Here is a 15,261-nt window from a genome sequence, read left to right as displayed (position 1 = left end):
CCAAGCGTCTGGTGGGCCAGCCTACCCCTAAAGGTTCTTATTTTGATTTCCAAAATATATTGGTTGGCAAGTTTGCCTAAGGAGTTTAGTTTTGTTGGATGGTTACACTGGAAGCTAAACCCCAAAGGTAAATCTGTTCTATACTCCTGAAACGCCTTTCAATTGCGAAAAATATTATTGCGATCGTGCTATTTTTCCGTTTGGCGGGTATGATCACCTATTAGTTAATTCAAAAAATTTAAAAAAATTTGAGTTTTCAATACAGTTCTCCTTACCCATTTGAATATTTCACACGTGGCTTGCCTTATTCATTCATGCTTTCATTGATAAAACATCATCAAAGAGCAACCAAACGTGGAATTCCCAAGACAAAAACAAAGGCAACTAAATGACAATGCTATCGATAACGATAATGAATCATCATCTCTTTCGGTTCTGCTACTTCAGCAAAAGACTAACAGCCGGCAATTGTTCTGTCAAGCCCGGCAAATGCTTCTTATCGCCACAGTGTAATCTTCTTCCCGCCTCGCATTCAATTGATTGATAACATGTCAACAATCGAACGTCATACTTTTTTCTTTCGTAGTGTGAATGACGTTTCGTTTTTGCCAAAGTAAACACCAGGGAATAGGAAATTTATTGATTCACATAAAACGAATCGTTGTCACAGACAGCATGACTTTTGTACCCGAAAGCTCATACCCATATTTCTGGGAAGAAAACGTCGTAGTGTTGGACGTTTACCATGGCGCAGAGGAAATACATGAAAAAATTACAATTCATTGAGAGAATAGCTAAAGCTTTTTTCACTCAATGCCCTTAACAAGCGGAAAATGTTGACTGACCAAGACAACATGGAGCTTAAATCAAAGATATTTGAGAGCAGAATAAGAAAATGCCAACTAAATTCGAGGACAAGTATTTGAAGGGCCACGGACCCAATCAAATCGGGTTATTTAGTTTATATGGGAGCGATATCAAATTATAAACCGATTCAGGCCATACTTGGCACTCATATGGGAGATCATAGAAAAAGTCACTGTGCACCATTTCAACCAAAGCGAATGAGCATTGCGATCTCCAGATGCTCAGAAAGTATAATCGGCAGATCGGTTTATATGGGAACAGCGTCTAAACATTAACCGATTCGGCCCATTTACAATCCCAACCGACCTAAACCAATAAGAAGTACTCGTGCCTTATTTCAAGTGGCTAGGTTTACTTCTTTGAAAGTTATCGTCTTTTTGTCAGACGATTAAGAATATACACACTTTATGGGGCCAAACGGAATGATGAACTAAGTGCACCCACATCCTATGGTGGAGGATATCTAATCTTATACATAAAATTCAATTTGTGTTTGTTTGTTTGTTCCGTATAGACTCAAAAACGGCTGAACCGATTACTTTGAAATTGTCAAAGATTGTGTAGGTTGGTCTAAAAGGAAACATAGGCTATATAATTGATATAGGGAGGGGGGCGGACTCTCCCCCTTACCCAAAAGTATTACCCAAAACTAAAAGTGGACCGCTCGGGACAATATGGGATTCAAATGAAAGGTATTCAAGAGTAGAGTACGAATTTTATAATAAAAGTTGGGTCCAAGTAACTGGGGGGGCCGCCCCAGCCCCAAAACCCCTTGAAAATAGGTTTATTTGACGATCATGACAATATGGGACTCAAACGAAAGGTATTCGGGAGTATATTACGAATATGGTCGGGAAGTAGGAATAGGCCTTATAATTTATTGATAACGAAAGGGGCGGACCCTCCACCGTTACCCAAAAAACACTACCCAAAATCAAAAGTGGACCGATAAGGACAATATGGGTATCAAATGAAAAGTATGCGGTAGTAGATAACGAATCTGGCATACAAATTCCTGTCGAAGTAAAGGGGGTCACCCCACCCCCACAAAAAATGCCCAAAATGGGCATATTAGTCAATAACGGATATATGGGACTCGGTTTGTTTTTTCCGTATAGACTGGAAAACAGCAGAACCGATTTTCTCGAAATTTTCGCATATTGTGTATGTTGGTTTGGAAAGGAACATAGCCTATATAATTTTTCGGTATCGGAAGGGGGACGGACCCTCCCCCTTATGCCACAAATACTACCCAAAATCCGAAGTGGATCGATCGGGACAATACAGGTATCTAATGAATGGTATTGGAGAGTGGATGCGAATATGGTATTAAAATTTGGGTCTTAGTACCCATCGGGCCGCCCCAACCCCAAACAGACATATTGGACGTTCATTTCAAGATGTGGCTCAAATGAGAGTTATTCAGGAGTAGATTTCGAATCTGGCATACAAAACCAGACCGAAGTATAGGGGCTCACGCCATCCCTCAAAAACGACATTAGACCCATTATGACTATATGATACTTGGCTTAAACGATTTTCTTAAAATTTCCATAGATTGTGTATGTTTGCCTGGAAGGAAACAAAGGCTGTATAATTTTTTGATATAGGGTTTATCCCAAAAACGCCACCCATATCCGAAAGTGGTCCGATGGGCACAGTAAGGGTATCAAATGAAAGGTATTGGAGACCAGAAAACGAATATGGTATTAAAATTTGGGTCAAAGTACCCAATACAAAATCCTTGTTTTCCATGCCACGTCCCAAAGTTGGTTCATGTCTGGTATTGTTTCACCACCTAAGTGGCGGTATCTGTTGGCCGCGCAAAGCCGAGCAATGACATAGGAAATGCCCTAACGTCTCATCATCTTCCCCACATGCCCTACACATGCTATCACTTTCCCGCACCGATTTTACATAAGTGAGCTCGTAGCCCTATGTGTCTCGTAATGATACCGAGAGCTATACTAACCTTCTTCTTACTTCCTTTCAGTAATAGTTTCGTCTTCTTACGATCTGGACCTCCCCATAGGATTTTCGCCGTCCTACCGATCGTTTCGCTGTTCCACATGATTACATGCGCAATCACGTCCTAAATTCGGACTGTGTCGACCCGAAAGGCTTCGGGCTAACCAAGTCTATTGACGACAGTTCTCTGGCCTTCACTGCCAAGTCGTCTGCCTTCTCACTGCCAGTTACTGCGTTATGGCCCGGCACCCAAACAAAGCGGATCGCGCCATCCTCAGAAAAGGCGCTAATCTCCTTTCTACATTCCAAGACTGTTCGTGATCTTACTATCCTGATTGTTATTGTCCTTATGGGCTGTTAACTGTCCATATAGATGTTCATGCGCGACGTCCTTGCGTTAAGACCACACCAACTCACGCATTCTGTGATTGCCCGGCTCTCCGCCTGCTGGACCGTATTATGGTCAGGCAGTTTAGCCCCTGGGTTCGCAATGTAGACCCCCAGGCCTACTTTGTCCTCTAGCTTTATCCATCTGTATAATATGATCTACCAGATGGCAATACTAGATTTTCATCAATCCAAGACTGTGTCACTGGCAGCAGTGCCTCGCACTTGATGACAGGTGTCGTCTCAGGTATCCGATCAGAAACCTCTTCAGGATCACACCTAAGTATTTGACCTTGTCTGATATCGAAAGTGTTCTATGCTGGAATTGCGTCTAATTTGGGTCACCATCGTCTTCCTCATGAACAGGCAGATTTCAGATGGGTCAAGCTCTAGCCCAGTCGTGTGCCATTTGCAAGAGCCTTTCTGCCCTTCTGCATAGCTGCATAGTTCGGATACCGAACCGTATTAAGACGTGATATAAAACACCTAAAGCTAATTTTGTTGAGATCGGACCAAAATTGTGGCTTCTACTGCCTTAAAAGGCCATTTCGGATCATGACCATCAACATACGTGTTTATTATGGTCTGAGTCGGTCTATAGCCCCATACAGCTCCCATATAAATCGATCTCTCTATTTTACTTCTTGAGCCCCCAAAGGGCGCAAACATTTTACACAGGTCTCCAACATATAATTTAATTGTGGTGCGAACCGGACCATACCTTGATATAGCTCTAATAGCAGAGCAAATCTTTTTTTTATCCTTTTTTTTTGCCTAAAAAGAGATGCCGGGAAAAGAACTCGACAAATGCAGCCCATGGTGAAGGGTATATAAAATTCGGCCCAGCCGAACTTAGCACGCTTTACTCGTCTTTTTTTCTTATATTATCTTTGGCAGACTCGTGTCAGAAACTCCAAATATTTTTAGTTACGAATTCATACAGACTCCAGACAGAATTCTGATCGTTTGGTTCACTGGGTAGTACCAGACGCACTTAGACAATTGTAATACCACAATAGAGAAGGACCAGGCCTCAGGTGACAATCAAATCCATGAGTAATCTAAGCACGCTGTCACCTCAGCTGTCGAAGCGACCAACTTAATATTTACCAATATATACAAATCAAATCGACAAAGCCAAAAAATTTGCACAGATCCTTATTTCAATAAAATAACATTGGGTTCACAAAGGGTGAATTTATTCATTCGATGTCGAAGATTTCCAAAGTTTAGCCCGTCTGAATTTAATGCGATTTTAGTTAATTCTGTTTTTTTTTTCTTTAAAATTTCCCAAGAAAATTTTACTTTTTTGCTAAAAAGAAATCCTGCCACTCACTGCCAAATGAAAAATAATGACTTTTTAATGCTAATGCAATGGTACTTTTTTGCTTTAAATCCTTCTTGATTCTATATATTATTGGTGGAATTTCTTAGGAAAATGGTAATTTTGTGCAGTAAAAAAAAAATAATGAGAAAATCATAGCTCTTGCCAAAAACACTTTGTTTTTCAAAGTCTACGTTTTTTTTATGAGAAAACATCTGTCTGACGTTTAATATCAATAAGCTTCAATTCTTAAGAATGTAATCAACATTTTAGATATTCTAGGCTGTATATGTGTGTGTGTGTGGTGGGGAGGTGGTAGATAAGTTGCTATTGTTTATGTTGTTGAACATGAGTAAGAGGTGTTCCTCCAAGAAATGTTTGGTTTATTTGTATTGGTGTCTATGGCATGGCAGACGTTTTGAACAAAATATTCAAGAGTTCTATTGAAAAGCGATAATAAATTTGCCTTAAAAAGCAAATGCATGAGTAGAAAAGTCATTAATTCTCTGTTGAAAGTTAAAGTGGAAAGTGGCTATTTTAGTATTTAATTCTTCTTACCAAAAGAAAAAGCAAATGTTTAATATATATAAAAGTACAAAGTGTTTCAAATAGCATATACGAATCGAAAACAGGTAAAACAAGTAAAAAGGCGTTAAGTTCGGCCGGGCCGAACTTTGGATACCCACCACCTCGGGTATATATGTAAACCACCTTTCATCAAAATCCGATGAAAATTGCATACCTTATGTCCCATAGCAGTTATGTCGAAATATGATCCGATTTGAACCAAGCACTAATAAGCAAAAGTCATTGTTCAATTGTGTATAACAAAATATTGGTCTATTTAGTAGCTATATCTGAAAATAAACCGATCTGAACCATATACAACATGGATGTCGACAAGCCTAACATTAGTCAATGTGTCAAATTTCAGTTAATTCGGATTATAAATGCCACTTTTTTTAAGGCCATGACTTTAAGTCGAGATATCGGACCGATCTAGACCAAATTGCAGAAATATGTGAAGGGGCTTAAGTTAACTCTCTGTCCCAAATTTCGGCAACATTGGACAATAAATGCGCCTTTTATGGGTCCAAAACATTAAATTGTGAGATCGGTCTATATGGCAGCTATATCCAAATCTGGACCGATCTGTGCCATAATGCAGAAATATGTCAAAGGGCATAACTTAACTCACTCCCCCAAATTTCGGCGACATCGGACAATAAATGCGTCTTTTATGGGCCCAAAACCTTAAATCGAGGGATCGGTCTATATGGCAGCTATGTCCAAATCTGATCCGATCGGAGCCAAGTTGAAGGAAGATGTCGAAGGGCCTAAGACTACTCACTGTTTCAAATTTCAGTAAAATCGGATAATAAATGTGGCTTTTATGGGCTTAGGACCCTAAATCGGAGGATCGGTCTATATGGCAGCTATATCCAAATCACAACCGGTCTGCGCCAAATTGACGAAGGATGTCGAGAAGCCTAACACACCTTACTGGCCCGAATTTCAGCAAAATCGGATAATAAATGTGGTTTTTATTGGCCTTAGACCCTAAACCGAAGGATCGGTCTATATGGCAGCTGTATTCAAATCTGGACCGATCTGAGCCAAATTAATGAAGGATGTCGAAGGGCCTAACACAACCTACTGCCCCAAACGTCAGCAAAATCGGATAATAAATGTGGCTTTTATTGGCCTAAGACCCTAAATATGACAGATATATCCAAAATATAAATTTATGGCTGCTATATCCAAATCTGGACCGATCTGGACCAAATTGACGAAGGATGTCGAAGGGCTAACACAACTCACTGTTTCAAATTTCAGTAAAATCGGATAATAAATGTGGCTTTTATGGGCTTAGGACCCTAAATCGGAGGATCGGTCTATATGGCAGCTATATCCAAATCTGGACCGATCAGGGCCAAATTGACGAAGGATATCAAAGGGCCAAACGCAACTCACTGTCCCAGATTTCAGCAAAATCGGATAATAAATGTGGTTTTTATGGGCCTAAGACCCTAAATCGGAGGATCGGTCTATATGGCAGCTATAACCAAATCTGGACCTATCCGGGCCAAATTGAAGAAGGATATCAAAGGGCCCAACACAACTCACTGTCCCAAATTTCAGCAAAATCTGATAAAAAAAATGTGGCTTTTATTGGCCTAAGACCCTAAATCGGCCGATCGGTCTATATGGGGGCTATATCAAGATATAGTTCGATATAGCCCATCTCCGAACTTAACGTGCTAATGGTCAAAAAAAGAATCTGTGCAAAGTTTCAGCTCCATATCTCTATTTTTGAAGACTGTAGCGTGATCTCAACAGACATACGGACAGACGGACGCACATGTCTAGATCGTCTTAGATCTAGACCATCTAGGACTGCGCCATCTAGAGGCACATGAAGTCAAACCGGGAGGGGTCGGTTTATATGAAAGCTGTACCAGGTTTGGGCCTACTATAACCATACTTGCCACGTAAGTTTGAGGTTATCGCGGAAGTCGTTGTGCAAAAATTCAGCAGAATTCGGATAAGAATTGCGCCCTCTAGAGGCTGAAGAAGAAGCATCCGCGGATCGGTTTATATGGGAGCTATATCTAAAAATGAAGCGATATGGCCCATTAACAATCCCAAATGAACTCCCCAATGGGAAGTAAAAAATATTGCAAATTTTGCCCATGAACATTCCACTAAGAAACAGGGCCAATCTTCTCACATATCAATGAGGGCAGTCCGATTCAAGTTAAAACTCAATGATAAGGGGCTTCCTTTTTATGGTCCGTATCCGCAGTGCTACACCTCTTTGGGGAGAAGTTTTACACGGCATAATACCTCACGGAATAGCGAAGTTAGTATTCCCCCTCTTTTAACCTAACCTAACTTAATGACTCATTAGTTTAAAGGCGTATTGAGTTAACCCTGATGGGGGCATTTCCTCACAAATAATGACCAACATTCATTGTACTTTACACCAATCAATTATTTTTGCTAATGGCGTCATTTACTGCATTTTTCTTCCCAAAATAGAAAGGTGTGCCAAAAATCTATTAAATTTATTTTATTATACAAATTTTGCTTAACATTGAGTCGTTGGGAAAATAAAAAGCAATAGTGTTGAAAGCAATTGTAACATTTTTAATTGATTTCGATTTTACAGATGGCATGGATATAAGCGTCAATGGCCATTTTTAAACAAATACGAATATCTATAAAAAGGGCAAAAACTTTAGAGTGACAGTAATTTACTGACTTTTTATGAAACTTTGTCTTTAGAGAAAATTTCACTAAAATTTTGTCTTTGGATAAAATTTCACTGAAATTTTGTCTTTAGAGAAAATTTCACTGAAATTTTGCCTTTAGAGAAAATTTCACTGAAATTTTGTCTTTTGAGAAAACTTCACTGAAATTTTGTCTTTAGAGAAAATTTCACTGAAATTTTGTTTTTGGAGAAAATTTCACAGAAATTTTGTCTTTAGAGAAAATTTTACTGAAATTTCACGTCTTTAGAGAAAATTTCACTGAAATTTTGTTTTTAGAGAAAATTTCACTGAAATTTTGTGTTTAGAAAAAATTTCACTGAAATTTTGTCTTTGGAGAAAATTTCACAGAAATTTTGTCTTTAGAGAAAATTTCACTGCAATTTTTTCTTTAGAGAAAATTTCACTGAAATTTTGTCTTTAGCGAAAATCTCACTGAAATTTTGTCTTTAGAGAAAATTTTACTGAAATTTTGTCTCTAGAGAAAATTTCACTGAAATTTTGTCTTTAGAGACAATTTCATTGAAATTTTGTCTTTAGAAAAAATTGCACTGTAATTTTGTTTTTATAGAAAATTTCACTAATATTTTGCCTTTAGAAATAATTTCACTGAAATTTTGACTTTAGAGAAAATTTTACTGAAATTTTGTCTTTAGAGAAAATTTCTCTGAAATTTTGTCTTAAGAGAAAATTTCACTGAAATTTTGTCTTTGGAGAAAATTTCACTGAAATTTTGTCTTTAGAGAAAATTTCACTGAAATTTTGTCTTTAGAGAAAATTTCACTGAAATTTTGTCTTTAGAGAAAATTTCACTGAAATTTTGTCTTTAGAGAAAATTTCACTGAATTTTTGTCTTTAGAGAAAATTTCACTGAAATTTTGTCTTTGGAGAAAATTTCACTGAAATTTTGTCGTTAGAGAAAAATTCGCTGAAATTTTGTCTTTAGAGAAAATTTCACTGAAACTTTGTCTATAGAGAAAATTTCACTGAAATTTTGTCTTTGGAGAAAATTTCACTAAAATTTCACGTCTTTAGAGAAAATTTCATTGAAATTTCACATTTTTAGAGTAAATTTCCCAGAAATTTTGTCTTTAGAGAAAATTTCACTGAAATTTCACGTCTTTATAGAAAATTTCACTGAAATTTTGTCGTTAGAGAAAATTTCACTGAAATTTTGTCTTTAGAGAAAATTTCACTGAAACTTTGTCTTTAGAGAAAATTTCACTGAAATTTTGTCTTTAGAGAAAATTTCACTGAAATTTTGTCTTTAGAGAAAATTTCACTGAAATTTTGTCTTTAGAGGAAATTTCTCCGAAATTTTGTCTTTAGAGGAAATTTCTCCGAAATTTTGTCTTTAGAGGAAATTTCTCCGAAATTTTGTCTTTAGAGGAAATTTCTCCGAAATTTTGTCTTTAGAGGAAATTTCTCCGAAATTTTGTCTTTAGAGGAAATTTCTCCGAAATTTTGTGTTTAGACAAAATTTCACTGAAATTGTATCTTTGGAGAAAATTTCACTAAAATTTCACGTCTTTAGAGAAAATTTCACTGAAATTTTGTCTTTGAAAAATTTTACTGAAATTTTGTCTTTGAAAAATTTTACTGAAATTTTGTCTTTGGAGAAAATTTCTTTGAAATTTCACGTCTTTAGAGAAAATTTCACTGAAATTTTGTCTTTGAAAATTTTCAATGAAATTTTGTCTTTGGAGAAAATTTCATTGAAATTTTGTCTTTAGAGAAAATTTCACTGAAATTTTGTCTTTAGATGAAATTTCACTGAAATTTTGTCTTTAGATGAAATTTCACTGAAATTTTGTCTTTAGAGGAAATTTTACTGAAATTTTGTCTTTCCAAAACTGATGACCCTGCCCCTATCTGCACACAAATATTGAGATCTGCCATTTTCTGGTGAATGTAATTGAAAATGAAAATAAATTCGAACATTTTTTTGTGTGTCGAATTACAATTCAATTAAATGGTTTGCTGAGTGCTTTTTGTTTGGGCCACCGCTAATGGCGAAACGCAAAGAGTGAATTGAAATTTGTAAAATTGCCAAAGATTAAAAGTTAGACAAAATGGTGACCTTTTGATTGCCCTCTGTCATGGGAAACGTTTATCGCAAAATTAGTCGGTAAGGATGGCATATCCAAACAATGAGAGAGAAAAGAAGGAAGAGAGTGAGCATAAAACCTTTATTGAAAGTTAATCAAGCGATTAATTGCTAACAAAATGTTGCCAATTATATGAAGAGAAAGTGTAGGAGTTTCGAAGGGAAGAGAACCAAAAAAATAAAGGAATTTTCATTTTTAGATCAACATTTAGCAGCATTTATTTTAAACTTTGCATTATTTGCTTTTGAATGCGACTCTCGAATAGTTCGAGGCGAAACGGAAAAGGGCATCCCGCATTTATTTGCATAATTCTGGGGATATTTACTATGGGGTCCCCCATAGTGAATTCTAATGTTGAAATGCCCAGCATCCGTAATTTCAAAAAAAGGTTAGAGCCCAATTAAAACAACCTTTTGTTTTGTTTTTGCTCTTTTCTTTTGAAAGGGACAATTGAATTAATCAATGGATTTTATTTGGCAAATACCCTGGGAAAAAGGACAACAAGAATTCTGAAACAATCAATCCGTAGAGATAGGTGGAAAGATTTTTCTTCTTATTTTGAACAAAAAAGAAAAATGTTTTCGTGAATCTAAAGGGGGTTTTCATTGATATACCATTTAACCCACTAATGGCGAATAAAAAATTGAGCTGTGATAGAAAAACGCCAACTCGAGTTAGAAAACAGTCATACCAGTAAGGTGTTTACACCATAATGTAATGTTTTGGGATAAAATTTATATAAGGCAATGTTTGCTGAAAAATTGGCATATAAGAAATACTTTTTATATTACCCTCCACCATAGGATGGGGGTACACTAATTTCGTCATTCTGTTTGTAACTACTCGAAATATTCGTCTGAGACCCCATAAAGTATATATATTCTTGATCGTCGTGACATTTTATGTCGATCTAGCCATGTCCCTGTCTCTGTCCGTCTGTCCATCTGTCCACATCCAACAACTGTACCAGGTATGGTTCAAATCGGTCAATAACCTGATATAGCTGCCATATAAACCGATCTAGGGTGTCGACTCAAATCGGTCAATAACCTGATACGAGTAAAGCTAGCCGCTTGAAATTTTGCACAAATACTTCTTATTAGTGTAGGTCGGTTGGTATTGTAAATGGGCCATATCTGTCCATGTTTTGATATAGCTGCCATATAAACCGATCTTGGGTCTTGATTTCTTGAGCCTCTAGAGGGCGCAATTCTCATCCGATTTGACTGAAATTTTGCACAACGTATTCTGGTATGTCATCCAACTACTGTGCTGAGTATGGTTCAAATCGGTCAATAACGTGATATTGCTGCCATATAAACCGATCTTGGGTCTTGACTTCTTGAGCCTCTAGAGGGCACAATTCTTATCCGATTTGAATGAAATTTTGCACGAAATGTTCTGCTATGATATCCAATAACTGTGCTAAGTATTCTTCAAATCGGTCAATAACCTGATATAGCTGCGATATAAACCGATCTTGGGTCTGGACTTCTTGAGCCTCTAGAGGGCGCAATTCTGACCCGATTGGAATGATATTTTGCACGAAGTATTCTGCTATGATATCCCACAACTGTACTAAGTATGGTTCAAATCGGTTCATAACCTGATATACCTGTCATATAAATCGATCTGGGATCTCGAATTCCTAAGCCTCTAGTGGGCGCAACTGTAATCCGATTTGGCAGAAATTTTGTACAACGGCTTCTCTCATGACTTTCAACATACGTGTCTAATATGGTCAGAATCGATCAATAGCTTAATACAGCTCCCATATAAACTTATCTCTCGATTTTGCTCCTTGAGCCCCTATAAAAGGCGCTATTCTTATCAGAATGAACTGAAATATTACACAATGGCTTCTACAATGTTCAGCATTCATTTATGGTCCAAATCGGACTACAACTTGATATAGCTCCAATATCATAACAGTTCTTATTCAATATTCTTTGTTTGCCTAAAAAGAGATACCGCGCATAGAACTCGATGGTGGAGGGTATATAAGATTCGGCCCGGCCGAACTTAGCACGCTCTTACTTCTTAAATAAAAGATTAGACAAATGACTCATCCCCTTTCGTTGATATCCAAACTTCACCATATTTGGTGATGTCCCACAATGAAATTCGTTGTCTCGGCATTTTATTAGGGATCATTTTCTATACTTCTATCTTAAGCAAGGCTTTTTTGCATTTCCTAAGCAACCAACTCCTTATAGACTAAGCTTTTAAGTTTCTTCCTAAAGTTGTTTAATTGCAATTTTTAGACTACCAAACAACAAATTTCTCAAATTTTTTGACCCAAGCCTTGTCATGTAATTTACAAGTTTGTCTAAGAGATAACAAAGCAAGGAAATAAGCTAATTTAAACAAAACCACCATCACCAACAACAACAACAACAACAACGGTAGCAACAAACATAGCAAACTGAAAACAAGAAAATCTTTGATTTTTAATTAAAACTAAATAAATATGCCAATACTAATGAAGTTGGCAAAGTAACTTTCTGATGTTTACCAAACACAAGTGGAAATGGCAGATGGGAGAAATAAAGGAAAAAATATTGTGCTTGAAATGCCTCGTCCTACTTCCCTCTTCCCTGTGATTCTCTACATGTTGGCATCTATGGCAACCAAAAAAAAAAAAAAAAAAAAACAAGTAAAAGCGTGCTAAGTTCTGCCGGGTCGAATCTTATATGCCCTCCACCATGGATCGCATTTGTCGAGTTCTTCTCACAACATCTCTTCTTAGGCAAAACAGGATAAAAGAAACGATTTGCTCTGCTATTAGAGCGATATCAAGATATGGTCCGGTTCGGACCTGTAAAATGTCAGCCAATTCGAATAAGAACTGCGCCCTTTGGGGGCTCAATAAATAAAATAGAGAGATCGATTTATATGGGAGCTGCATCAGGCTATAGACCGATTCAGACCATAACAAACACGTATTTTAATGGTCATGCGAGGATCCACCGTACAAAATTTCAGGCAAATCGGATAATAATTGCGACCTCCAGAGCCTCAAGAAGTCAAGATCCCAGAGTATATGGCAAGTTTATATGGCAGCTATATCAGGTTATGAACCGATTTGAACCATACTTGGCACAGTTATTGGATATCATAACAGAACACGTTGTGCATAATTTCATTCCAATCGGATAAGAAGTACGCACTCTAGAGGCTCAAGAAGTCAAGACCCCAGATCGGTTTATATGGCAGCTATATCAGGTTATGAACCGATTTGAACCTTATTTGACACAGTTGTTGAAAGAAAGAATAAAATACGTCATGCAAAATTTCATTCAAATCGGATAGTAATTGCGCCTTCTAGAGGCTCAAGAAGTCAAGACTCAAGATCGGTTTATATGACAGCTATACCAGTTTATGAACCGATTTGAACCATACTTGGCACAGTTATTGGATATCATTACAGAACACGTTGTGCAAAATTTCATTTCAATCGGATTAGAATTGCGCCCTCTAGAGGGTAAAGCAGTCAAGACCCAAGTTCGGTTTATATGGCAGCTACATGAGGTTATGCACCGACTTGAACCATACTTGGCACAGTTGTTGGATATCATATCGAAACACGATGTGCAAATTTCATTCCAATTGGATAAGACTTGCGCCCTCTAAAGGCTCAAGAAGTCAAGACCCAAGATTGGTTTATATGGCAGCTATATTAGGTTATGGAGCGATTTGAACTTAACTTAGAAAAGTTGTTGGAAGTCATATCGAAACACGACGTGCAAAATTTCATTTCAATTGGATAAGAATTGCGCCCGCTAGAGGCTAAAGAAGTCAAGACCCAAGATCCGCTTATATGGCAGCTATATTAGGTTATATACCGATTTAAACCATACTTGGCACAGTTGTTGGATATCATAACAGAACACGTTGTGCAAAATTTCATTCCAATTGGATAAGAATTACGCCCGCTAGAGGCTAAAGAAGTCAAGACCCAAGATCGGCTTATATGGCAGCTATATCAAAACATGGACCGATATGGCGCATTTACAATCCCAACCGATCTACACTGATAAGAAGTATTTGTGCAAAAATTCAAGCGGCCAGCTTTACTCTTTCGAAAGTTAGCGTGCTTTCGAATAAGAAATGCGCCCTCTAGAGGCTCAAGAAGTCAAGACCCAAGATTGGTTCATATGACAGCTATATCAGGCTATGGAGCGATTTGAACCATACTTGGAAGAGTTGTTGGATATCATAACAGGACACGTCGTGCAAAATTTCATTCCAATTGGATAAGAATTGCGCCCTCTAGAGGCTAAAGAAGTTAAGACCCAAGATCGGTTTATATGGCAACTATATCAAAACATGGACCGATATGGCGCATTTACAATTCCAACCGACCTACACTGATAAGAAGTATTTGTGCAAAAATTCAAGCGGCCAACGTAACTCCTTCAAAAGTTAACGTGTTAACAGACGGACGGAAGGAAGGACAGACAGACGGACAGACGGACGGACGGACGGACATGGCTAGATCGACATCAAAAGTCACGACGATCAAGAATATATGTTCTTTATGGGGTCTCAGACGAATATCTCGAGTAGTTACAAACAGAATGACGAAATTAGTGTACCCCCAACCTATGGTGGAGGGTATAAAAACTCAAAGTTACCAATCAATGTGCCCATTGAGAAAACACTGAAGATGCAATACCTACGATTCTTGGGAAAATAAAAAAACATAAAAAAAGAAGAAAAAAATAAACAGAATGGGAGTGGTTTTCCTTACATTGTTCATTAATACAAAGAGGAAAAAGCAAAACAAAATAGCATGTAGCCCTCGGTTATTTGAAATTGATATTGAAAAATTGGCAAACAATTTAAAATGTGTAGCTTTAATTTGTTATTGCTGCATTCTATATATGGTGGTTTTCCTTAATTATTTTCTTTCTTGCCATTTGGTAGTGGGAGAAGGGGGCATTTTCTTTGTTTCGCTATAGGGGCTAAAAGCTAGGCAAGTAGGTTATAGGAGGGGATAACAGAACTGTCTAAGATACACTCAGAGAAAATTGCCAATAGGTGAGGTTGGAGCTATTCTCTAGCGGTAAAGAAGGGAACTCACAGCACAGAGCAAGAATGATGCCACTGCTTTCTCAACGACACCAGGATGTGTAAGAAAGATCCTCCTGATGGCTAGAAGATTTGACATTGCTATTATGCGGAGACCATAGATGAATGGATTAGTGAACGAACAGTTCGTGGACATAGAATTTCTATTGGGTTGCCCAAAAGGTAATTGCGGATTTTTCATATAGTCGGCGTTGACAAATTTTTTCACAGCTTGTGACTCTGTAATTGCATTCTTTCTTCT

The 15,261-nt window shown here is 37.5% G+C and overlaps 2 protein-coding genes across 6 annotated transcripts in view; one reads left to right on the top strand and one right to left on the bottom strand.

Annotated features, from left to right (window-relative positions):
• Positions 1–15,261, bottom strand: part of LOC106084993 (putative uncharacterized protein DDB_G0288537) — a 298,030-nt gene that overhangs the window by 225,046 nt on the left and 57,723 nt on the right. The window lies entirely within an intron of this gene.
• Positions 1–15,261, top strand: part of LOC106084998 (uncharacterized) — a 221,585-nt gene that overhangs the window by 190,754 nt on the left and 15,570 nt on the right. Inside the window, exon 1 of one of the 5 annotated variants that reach the window (XM_059362135.1) lies at positions 5,157–5,178. The exons of the other annotated variants lie outside the window; for them this stretch is intronic. The gene's annotated coding sequence lies outside the window, so the exon portion shown is untranslated. Of the gene's footprint in view, positions 1–5,156; positions 5,179–15,261 lie in introns of those variants that run through there. 5 annotated transcript variants of the gene reach the window in all.

The sequence above is a fragment of the Stomoxys calcitrans genome, chromosome 2, assembly GCF_963082655.1.
Source record: "Stomoxys calcitrans chromosome 2, idStoCalc2.1, whole genome shotgun sequence".
In the NCBI taxonomy this organism is placed as follows: domain Eukaryota; kingdom Metazoa; phylum Arthropoda; class Insecta; order Diptera; family Muscidae; genus Stomoxys; species Stomoxys calcitrans.
The sequence above is the reverse complement of the archived record's forward strand: the minus strand, read 5'-3'. Positions and strand labels throughout refer to the sequence as shown.